The sequence below is a fragment of the Camelus dromedarius genome, chromosome 16 (assembly GCF_036321535.1).
Source record: "Camelus dromedarius isolate mCamDro1 chromosome 16, mCamDro1.pat, whole genome shotgun sequence".
Lineage (NCBI taxonomy): Eukaryota > Metazoa > Chordata > Mammalia > Artiodactyla > Camelidae > Camelus > Camelus dromedarius.
Window position 1 is genome coordinate 14902474 of NC_087451.1, and position 9757 is coordinate 14912230.

A 9757-nucleotide genomic window follows, 5' to 3' on the forward strand; every position below is an offset into this window, starting at 1 on the left:
TTCTGAGGATCCTGGGCATGAGAGGACTGACTGTGGTGCATCAGCCTTCCATTAACTTCTACCTCAACTTTCAGTGATCTAAAAAAGTATTCCAGGACACATCTGGGCTCCATTCATTACTACCTCCAGTCCCCATTGTGGCCAGTATCACTTTTTTCAAACGGTCTCTTCTTCCCTCTCCGACTGCTAATGTGTCACAAAGCTTTAACCTCAAGGTTCCAAGACTTAACTGTGCTGGAGAGAGGAAAGAGGTCATATTCTCTGTGTACCCACATCTGTCTGCCTAGCTGTTCCCATCTCATACTCATCTACCCACACCCCACCTCTCTAGTCTTGCCCACACATTTCTGGGAGACCCCAAAGTGTCCACTTGTGCTCACCAACAAACCCACTCATGTCCCTCTCATATGGCCTTGGGGAGTGGTCTGCTCTCTGCAAAGCCACCTGAGCCTAGAGGCCCAACCTGCCCCCACTGTCACTGTCCTCGTGGTCGTGCTGCCCAGGACAGCGGGGCACTCTGTCCAGCTGATCCCAAAGCTGAGAGTCCACCCACGTTCCAAGATGGCGCCATGTTTCCATGAGGCCTCACGTGGTCACATCACATTCTGGACAGTAGTGGGGAGACTGCCCCTCACTTCAAAGGGCTCCCAAGTCCTGTGAGGTATCGGCTAGAGAAGACAGGTAGAAAGCCAATTTCTCCATCTCTCTCGCCTCTGGCTCTGACATGAGCACCCCAGACTTCCTGGTGGCTTCTCCCCACCCAATTCGGGTAAACAAGTTTACAGGAGAGCATGGCTGGGGCTGGTCCGACCAGGCAGCCCCGTGGCTCTGCCAGGTGTCATTTAGCCTGGGAGAGGGAGGAACAGCCTGGGACAGGCTCACCCTGAGGGAAAGAACAGGCCAGGGTAGGAGAATCCAGCCCAGTACCAAGGCTGTGGTGGCCAGAGGGGATGGTGGGGATCCATCCAGCTTGAGGGCTATCACCTGGACTGGGCCTCAGTCCCTACGGATTATGCCTGAGCCAGTGGGGCCATGGGGCTGCAAGGAAAAAACAACAGGAAAAAGCTGAGCCTCTGGTTTCTCTTTCCTCACTTCCATCCTCCTGAGACGAGTGAACAGTGTTACCTGAGTAAGACAGGTTAACAGGAGAAAAGCATGAAAGTTTTATTAAATTTTACAGGTACATGGGAGACCTCTCAGGAGAAGGAAGACCCAAAGAAGTGACCAGAGCTGACGCTTTCATACCTTTTAGACAAAGAAACATTACATTTAGTTGCCTTTAGCTTCTAACACATCATCAGAATGCAGCATCATAATTCTAAGCCCTACCTGTTGGGGTCAATGCAAACAACACACCAGCAATGAAAAATCCATAGAAGAAATGAAGGGAACAATTCCTTTTACACTAGATTCCAAAAGAATAAAATACATAGGAATACATTTAACCAAGGAGGTTCTTCACTGTGTCACCACTGCATGCCAGGTTTCCAGGCTGGGATATTAATTGGATTTTGGTGGCCTTTAGCTTCTAACTAGATCAGTTCATGAAACCCAGGCTCCTGCCATTGCCCTCAGCATAAATGGCCTGTCTCCACGCCAGACAATTTCCATATGCGTTAACACCCTCAGGTGCAATTATGGAAATTAAATTAAAGAAGCCAGTCCCGACCAACTTGAGACAGCAGGAATTTTGGAAAGAAGCTATTATGTAGCTTACAGAAGCAACAGGAAAGACTGGCGAATCAGGCTCAGGAACGTATTAAGAGTCAAAATAAGGCAGGTAGCAGAGGGCGTGGCTGAGTCCCGCTCACAGCAACCACCCAGTTAGGATGCAGTTGCTGGCACCTATGATGCCGTGAGTTGTTTCTGTCTGTCCCTAAGTCCATGTGTCATTTCCTACAAGTCCACATCTTCAGAAAGAAGCATGCTAATGCAAGCCCCACCTGTCAGGAAGTCGGGAGGGAGCGCCTGGGCCTTATCAACTTCCAAAGAGAGAAACAGAGTTTTCCCCTAACTATGAAGGAGGTTTAAATGCAGGGGAGAGAAATGAGAAGTTTACAAAAGAGCACAAACAACTTTGTAGGGACATCACCACTATCTAGAGGGCAGAAACCTAAAGTGGAAGCTGTGGGATGCGTCCTCGAGTATCTTTGCAGGGAAAGGTTAGACCTTGGCATTCAGAATGGCAGATAAAGGGAGAACATTTTAGGGGTACGTTCATGAGCCCCCACAAATGACCGAGGGAAACTGGAGCATGGAGGGGTTTGGGATGGGGATGACCAGCCAGTGAGAGAAGATTTCAGTGCTAATATGCCCTTATTCCAACACACAGACTGGTGAGGCCTTGGGGCACGGGGTTGCAAGATGTGCTATGTGAGAAGCAAGAGCAGTGTTAGTGACAGGGACACACAGATATGGAAGACCAAACTCAGCAGGCTAGGTGGGGGGAGTCTAGGTGGAAAGAAGTGAATGGAGATCTCAGAGAGAGCAAGCTTGTAGCAGTCAGTCCAGACCATGACTTTTGTCAGGGCTTCTTTGGGAGACCTAGGTTGACCCTCTGCCTCAGGTAAAGTCTGAATCCAAGGCTCCATCCCCAGAGCCCATCTCCTAACTGTAGCCTAACTCCTAATCACTCCAGGATAGGAGCTGGTACTTCCTGACTCACGTCACCCAAAACTCCACATCCCGAGGGTCAGGGTCCCTCTCCTGGAGTTAGGCATCCAGTCCAGCTAGATGTGAGTGTGTTGCCTTACAATGGGGTAATCCCCATACTTGTTCCTCTCCTGCTCCTTCTGAGTCTTGCCCTAATAAAGGATGCTCCAACAGGCCTGCTATGTGCTACAAGGTCTTTTTTTTTTTTTTTTTTTTTTTTTTTTTTTTTTTTTTTTTTTTTGCTTGACCACAATCATATTGACAGAATGCTTGAGAAAATATTCTTGTGCCTTCTGCCCTGTCGGGAAACACAGACATGAAAGGAGGAAAGGAACTAGCTGAGAGGACTTTGCCTCTGCTGTTGGTATCCTGGGTACCGCCTACTCATGGGCTCACTGCAGTGCACACATATGGTCCTGCTAGTCCACAGAGGGTCCACCGGAATGCCGAAGTGGAAAGAATGACACCGCCCCAATAATGCCACAGAGAGTTTATTTTGGAAACAAGCTTTTTAGAAAGTAGCCATTCCACCATTTTAGAGCTTCATCTTCCAAGGCTGCAATTTCAGGGGCAGGAAATAGCCAGGAATGGATATAGAAGAGTCTGACTGTTGTGCCAAGCATCGGATTTACTGACTCACAAAAAATCTTCTGGGGCTGGTCTCCAGGCACGCTCAGTAAACGTCTGGTCCACCTTTCACATAGTCACCAGAGCCACCCTTCTGAAATAGAGATTTGAACATGATGTTTCCTCCACTTAGAAACCTCCATAAGTTTACCAAACTCTTCAGTGGGCAGCTCATTCCTCTTTGGACTCTGGCATGGCTGATCCTCCACCAACCTTCCTGAGATGCTGGAACCTCTACTGACTACAGTCACTTCCCCGTCTCCAGTGCAGGGCCCATGTTCCTCCCACCATCTGAACTGCTCTCCCTTCCTTCCTCCAGCAAACTTTATGCATCCTTTACGCTCTCCTTTAAGTGTTCTCTACTCTCTGACATGTTTCCCAGTCCTTCTCCCTGCAGGCAAAACCAGTAACGCCTCCCTTTGCCACCCCCACCCCAACCCTGAATTTAGGAGAAATCTGTACAAAGCACTTATCACACTAGGTTGTAATTATTTACCCAGCTGTGTCTCCCTCACCTGGCTGTGTTTGCCTTTTTATCTCAATTCCAGCACAATGCCTGCCTGACACAGGAGATACTCATCACTTGGGGTTCTCTTTCCTTTCCCTCTTCCTCCCAGGAAGACCCGTTTTCCAGGAAGAGTTAAGCCCCTTTGAGTGCAGTGCCATGTGAGCAGCCGTCTGCCCAGCAAAGTCCACTGGGGAGCTGACTGCACCCTTGGCCAGGTTTGGCTGATTTATACTCACTTTGGGGACAGGAAGTTTGCAGACATGACCACACCCATTGCTGCAGCATTTCATTCCTTTGGGACAAGATTCATCCCCTGAGCACATTTCAGCACAAATCCCAGCCATCCCTTTGGGCACTTCTGGGCAGACTCCAGGTCTCTGTCGTCCTGAAACGTACAATGGTTTTTGTGGAGTCTGATACGGTCGCCAAAACAGGCGTGAGAGCTAACGCTGGATGTCCGAAGCCCTCGGCGCTGGCAGGACCCCCGCCTCTTCTATTGCTTCCGTCGGGCTCTGAACTCTGGAGTCCTCCCTCAGCCTTGATGGCTCCACTCTCACTCTTATGCCCACAGTCTGGGCCTTAGGAGAGCATTCTCCCTGCTCCAAAAGCTGCAGAGCCTCAGAAGACACTAAACCTGCACTGTCACACCCTCTCATTTTCACCTTATAAGAAAATATTAGAAAACCTTCGCTCACAGACAGCCGTGTCCCTCCCTCACACATACCCTGTGCTCGTCCCGGAGCCACTCCCCTTTGGAGTCTCACATCCAGGGCACTGGAGAAAATCCTCACCCTTTATCCCCAACTCCTAACCAGACTCAACCCAATCTGATAAGGAGAATGGGAAATGCAGGGTGACATCTCATTTAGATCAAATGCAATGAGTCTGATCAATGCCAAACCTCCACTCTGCAGTAGCTACATTGCTGTTTCTGTGCCAAACCATCCCCAGGTCTAACGCTGGGCTCTGAGCCTTCTCTGCCCTCAGATAGTGTCCTCTCAACGTCCTCACCTCGAAGAGGAGGTCTCTGAGCGCAGGCCACCTCCATCCCCACCATGATGAAAGCCACCAGAACAAAAATAGTGCCTGTCTTCATGTTGGCCTTTGATGTGATGGGCAGACAGAGCCCAGTTCCAACTTATACTCAGCGCCACCAGAAAAGAGGGTGGGGCGGGAGGCAGTACAGCAGGAAGAGGATAAAAATATAAGCTCTCTAGGGAGTGCCCCAAGATGTTCTAGTTTCTTTGTTCTATTTCACAACTGGTTTCTCTCTAAAGAGGGTATGGCTTTTCTTGGAAATGCACATGCCAAGCTGGAGAGCGCAGGAACACTTGTTAGCCTAGTTGTCATCTGGCACCATACAAAGATATTACATAATTATTAACTATATTCCCCATACTGTACATTTCATATCTGCCAAGAAACCAAGATGCCCATCAGTAGATGAATAGATAAAGAAAGTGTGGTTTATAAATATATATGTATGTATATAATGCAGCTGGGGTCATTTTGAAATGTACAGAAATATTGAATCACCAGGAACTAACATAATGTGGTAGAACAATTTTTTTGTTTTGTTTTTACATTTTTTATTGAGTAATAGTCATTTTACAATGTTGTGTCAAATTCCAGTATAGAGCACAATTTTTCAGTTATACGTGAACATACATATATTCATTGTCACATTTTTTTTTCGCTGTGAGCTACCACAAGATCTTGTATATTTCCCTGTGCTATACAGTATAATCTTGTTTATCTATTCTTCATTTTAAAATCCCAGTCTGTCCCTTCCCGCCCCCCGCCCCCTTGGCAACCACAAGTTTTTATTCCATGTCTATGAGTCTGTTTCCGTTCTATATTTATGTTTTGTTTTGTTTTAGAGTCATCATATGAGCAATCTCATATTTTTCTTTCTCTTTCTGGCTTACATCACTTAGAATGACATTCTCCAGGAACATCCATGTTGCTGCAAATGGCATTATGTTGTCAGTTTTTGTGGCTGAATAGTATTCCATCGTATAAATATACCACATCTTTTTTATTCAGTCATCTGTTGATGGACATTTAGGCTGTTTCCATGTCTTGGCTATTGTAAATAGTGGTGCTATGAACATTGGGGTGCAGGTATCATTTTGAAGTAGGGTTCCTTCTGTATATATGCCCAAGAGTGGGATTCCTGGGTCCTATGGTAAGTCTATTCCTAGTCTTTTGAGGAATCTCCATACTGTTCACCACAGTGGCTTTCCTTGCTTCCCTCTCCCACTCTTAATGATTTAGATGTCTTCTTTTACAATTTTGTGTTTATTCTTTTTGTAATTCATGGCAGTTATCTCCTTTCCAGTTATGAGTTTCTCATTTTTGTAGCATCCTGCTTCTTTTCTACTTAGAGTAGACCTGTCAATATTTCTTTTAGCATGGGTTTAGTGTTGCTAAACTCTTTTAGTTTTTGCTTGTCTTTGAAATTCTTTGTCTCTCCTTCTATTCTAAAGGATAGCCTTGCTGGATAGAGTATCCTAGGCTGCATCTTTTCTTCATTCAGGACTTTGGATATATCTTGCCACTCCCTTCTGGCCTGTAGTGTTTGTGTAGAGAAATCAGCTGAGAGCCTTATGGGGGTTCCCTTGTAACTCACTCTTTGTTTTTCTCTTGCTGCCTTTAGGATCATTTCTTTATCCTTGACTCTGGCCATCTTGATTATGATATGTCTTGGTGTGGGTCTGTTTGGGTTCTTCCTGTTTGGGACCCTCTGAGCCTCCTGTACTTGTATATCTGATTAGATGAATAGATAAAGAAAGTGTGGTTTATAAATATATATGTATATATATAATTCAGCTGGGATCATTTTGAAATGTACAGAAATATTGACTCACCAGGAACTAACATAATGTGGTAGGTCAATTATTAATGCTTCAAAAACAAACAACACATGCACCCCAATATTCATAGCAGCACTAAATACAATAGCCAAGACATGGAAACAACCTAAATGTCCATCGACAGATGACTGGATAAAGAAGCTGTGGTATATTTATACAATATATTTATACTACTCAGCCATAAAAAAGAATAAAATAATGCCAATTGCAGCAACATGGATGGAGATCGTTATTCTAAGTGAAGTAAACCAGAAAGAGAATGAAAAATACCATATGATATCTCTCATATGTGGAACCTTAAAAAAAAAAAAAGAAAAAAAGAAGACACTAATGAACTTATCTACAAAACAGAAATAAACTCAGACATAGTAAACAAATTTATGGTTACTAGGGGGAAAGGGGGTGGAAATGGATAATCGGAGGTTCAAGATTCGCAAATATTAACTACTATATATAAATTAGATTAAAAAAAATTTCTTCTGTATAGCACCAGGACTATTTTCAATATCTTGTACTAACCTATAATGAAAAAAGAATATGAAAATGAATGTATGTATGTATATGTATGATTGAAACATTATGCTGTACACCGGAAACTGACACATTGTAACTGACTATACTTCAATTTAAAAAAACACACAAACAAATTCATAGAAAAAGAGATCAGACTTGTGGTTACCAGAGGCAGAGGTGGGGGAGGAGGGATTAGGTGAAGGTAGTCAAAAGGTACAAACTTTCTGGTATAAGTTAAGTAAGTCCTGTAAAGGGTGTAATGTACAACACGATAAAGATAATTAACACTGCTGTAAGTTATAAATGAAAGCTGTTAAAAGAGTACATCTTAAGAGTTCGAATCACAAGGAAAAATTTTTTTTCTATTTCTTTAATGTTGTACGTAAATAAGATAATAATGGATGTTCACTACACCTACTGTAACCATTTCATGATATATATATAAGTCAAATCCATTATTTTATATACTTTAAATTTATACAGTGCTGTATGTCAATTACATCTCAATAAAACTGAAAGGGGAAGAAAAAGGCTATACAACTGACACCTCCTCCCCACAGGGAAAGAGACGTGGATGTCTCACACGCTGATCTAGGACATTTTTAGTCTCACTTCCCCAGATTAAATTCTTAATGGATTATTTCAAACTGTATATTCTCATCCTCCCCTTGGGATGTATCCCAATTGGGAATATAAGACAAAGAGTTATGTGAAGAAACTTAATTAGCAGAAATTCTCTAACACAGTGTAACCTGTTTGTTGGAGTTTCCAAAGGATAGGATAATTATCCTTTCCAAAGTAAAGGATAATTATGGCCTGTAACAATAGTCTTGCTGAGGTAGACATTTCAATAACAGACACTGCAGGCTTGTCCAGGAAGGACTCTTCTCAGTAATCACGCGAACACGGGACCTTTATTAAGCACGTGATTGCGTGGCAGGTCCTGTATTTTAACACACATCATCACACTGAAAGCGCACAAGCCTGTGGGTGGGGTTGCTTTCATTGCGTCCCTGTGTCCCAAATGATGAAAAGTGAGACTCAAAAAAAGTCACACCCTGCCAACGCTTTAAGCCCGCCCCAGCCCCCTAGATGTGATGTCTCCACTGGTGGGCTTCTAGAAAAACTCCCCAAAATGCTTTTTTATGCACATGGAAATGAAGGACACTTCACCTACCTAATAAAAACCTTTATTTCTTTGTGAAAAAAAACAAAACAAAATGATGTCCCTATAAAAAGCTGATTTCTAGTGCTCGAATCACCATCACAAATTTGGGGCTTTGGCCAGTTCTCATGACATATTACCATTTGAAGGGGCCTGATGTCTGCAGCAGCCATTGGGTGCATATAAAAAATTAAGGGAGAAGATTGAGTCTAGACCTTGGGAATTCCTAGATGTCCTCAGTCCGCAAAACCCAACCGTCACCCCTGCATCCATTGAAGTTTTATTCTTTTTTTTTTTTTTTCCCAGGATGGCACACAAGACTATATAAGGTGATAGCAGCCTCTGTGTTTAGACTCCTGAATTTCCTAGGATCCATTTTTCCTGGAATTTCGTCCTCATTTCCCATTCCTGCCAAATCCTTCAAACACCTAAATGCATGCTCAGCCCCCAAGTCCCACACCTTGTTTGTGTTGCATCTTTTGTCTTGTGTCATGAAAAGCTGAAGATAGACACCAAGAGATTTTGTTATGGATCATGAGACTTAGGTCAGAGATGATCAAACTTGCAAAGTCAAACGGCACAGATCTGGCCAAAGATGTGTTCCTAACACCTGTGGGCCTGTTGCCTTTCTGCATTACTTTCAGAGTGTAACAGACAACGTTGTGAGGAATTTACAAGGTGTCTTCCCTCCCTCTCCAATTTCTTATACTCACTCCCATTCCCCTCTGTTGCAAGCAGACAATTAGAAGTGGAGACTCGCTGCCCTTGGGGGAGGGTGGACACAGCTTAGAGAAACAAGTCGTTCGAGTGCCTCAGTGGGTTTTTCTTCAGACTCTACATAATTGTTCTCAGCAATTGAGTTTTCTGTTTTTAATTGGCTCTTCCTTATAGTTTCAATTTCCTTTTTACAGTATTCTCGGTCTCTACTGACAGTGTCTCTTAGTTCCTTCAGTGTGTTGATCATTCCCTTTTTGAAGCCATGATCTGGTAGACCATTGAGTTCTGTTTCATTGATCGTTCTTAGGGGACTTCTCTTGTTCTTTTCATTGGGAGTAAGTTCCTCTGCTTCTTCATTTTACTTACGTTTCTCTGGCTCTGTGGATTTAAGAGGATCAGTTATCTGCTGTGGTCTTGAAGGGCTGTTTTAATTTTTGTTTGTTTTTATTTAAAGTGGGAGCGTTCGGGTGTAGACTGTGTGCATCTAATAGTTTTGTTGCGAGGGCTGTTCTTAGCATGGCTGGTTGCCACGCCTCCCTTCCGTGTGTGCTGGCTGGTATCCCTTTGATTGGGGGTGTGGTTGGAGTTATGGTGATCAGGGCTTGTTGTTGCTGATCTGGGCCTTCTTTTTTTGTTCTGTAGTTGTCACAGCCTTGACAGGGGCCTGGTCTGCTCCCCCTGTTGCTGGAGTAGGGGTTT

General features: G+C 44.0%; 1 non-coding gene across 1 annotated transcript; it reads right to left on the minus strand.

The window, feature by feature from the left end:
• Window positions 1–3127: 3127 nt before the first annotated feature.
• Window positions 3128–4933, minus strand: LOC105097862 (uncharacterized). The gene is made up of 3 exons (XR_004141809.2): window positions 4799–4933; window positions 4024–4172; window positions 3128–3373 (listed from the first exon to the last, which is right to left on the minus strand). It is a non-coding gene; the product is annotated as an uncharacterized LOC105097862 (transcript).
• Window positions 4934–9757: the final 4824 nt, after the last annotated feature.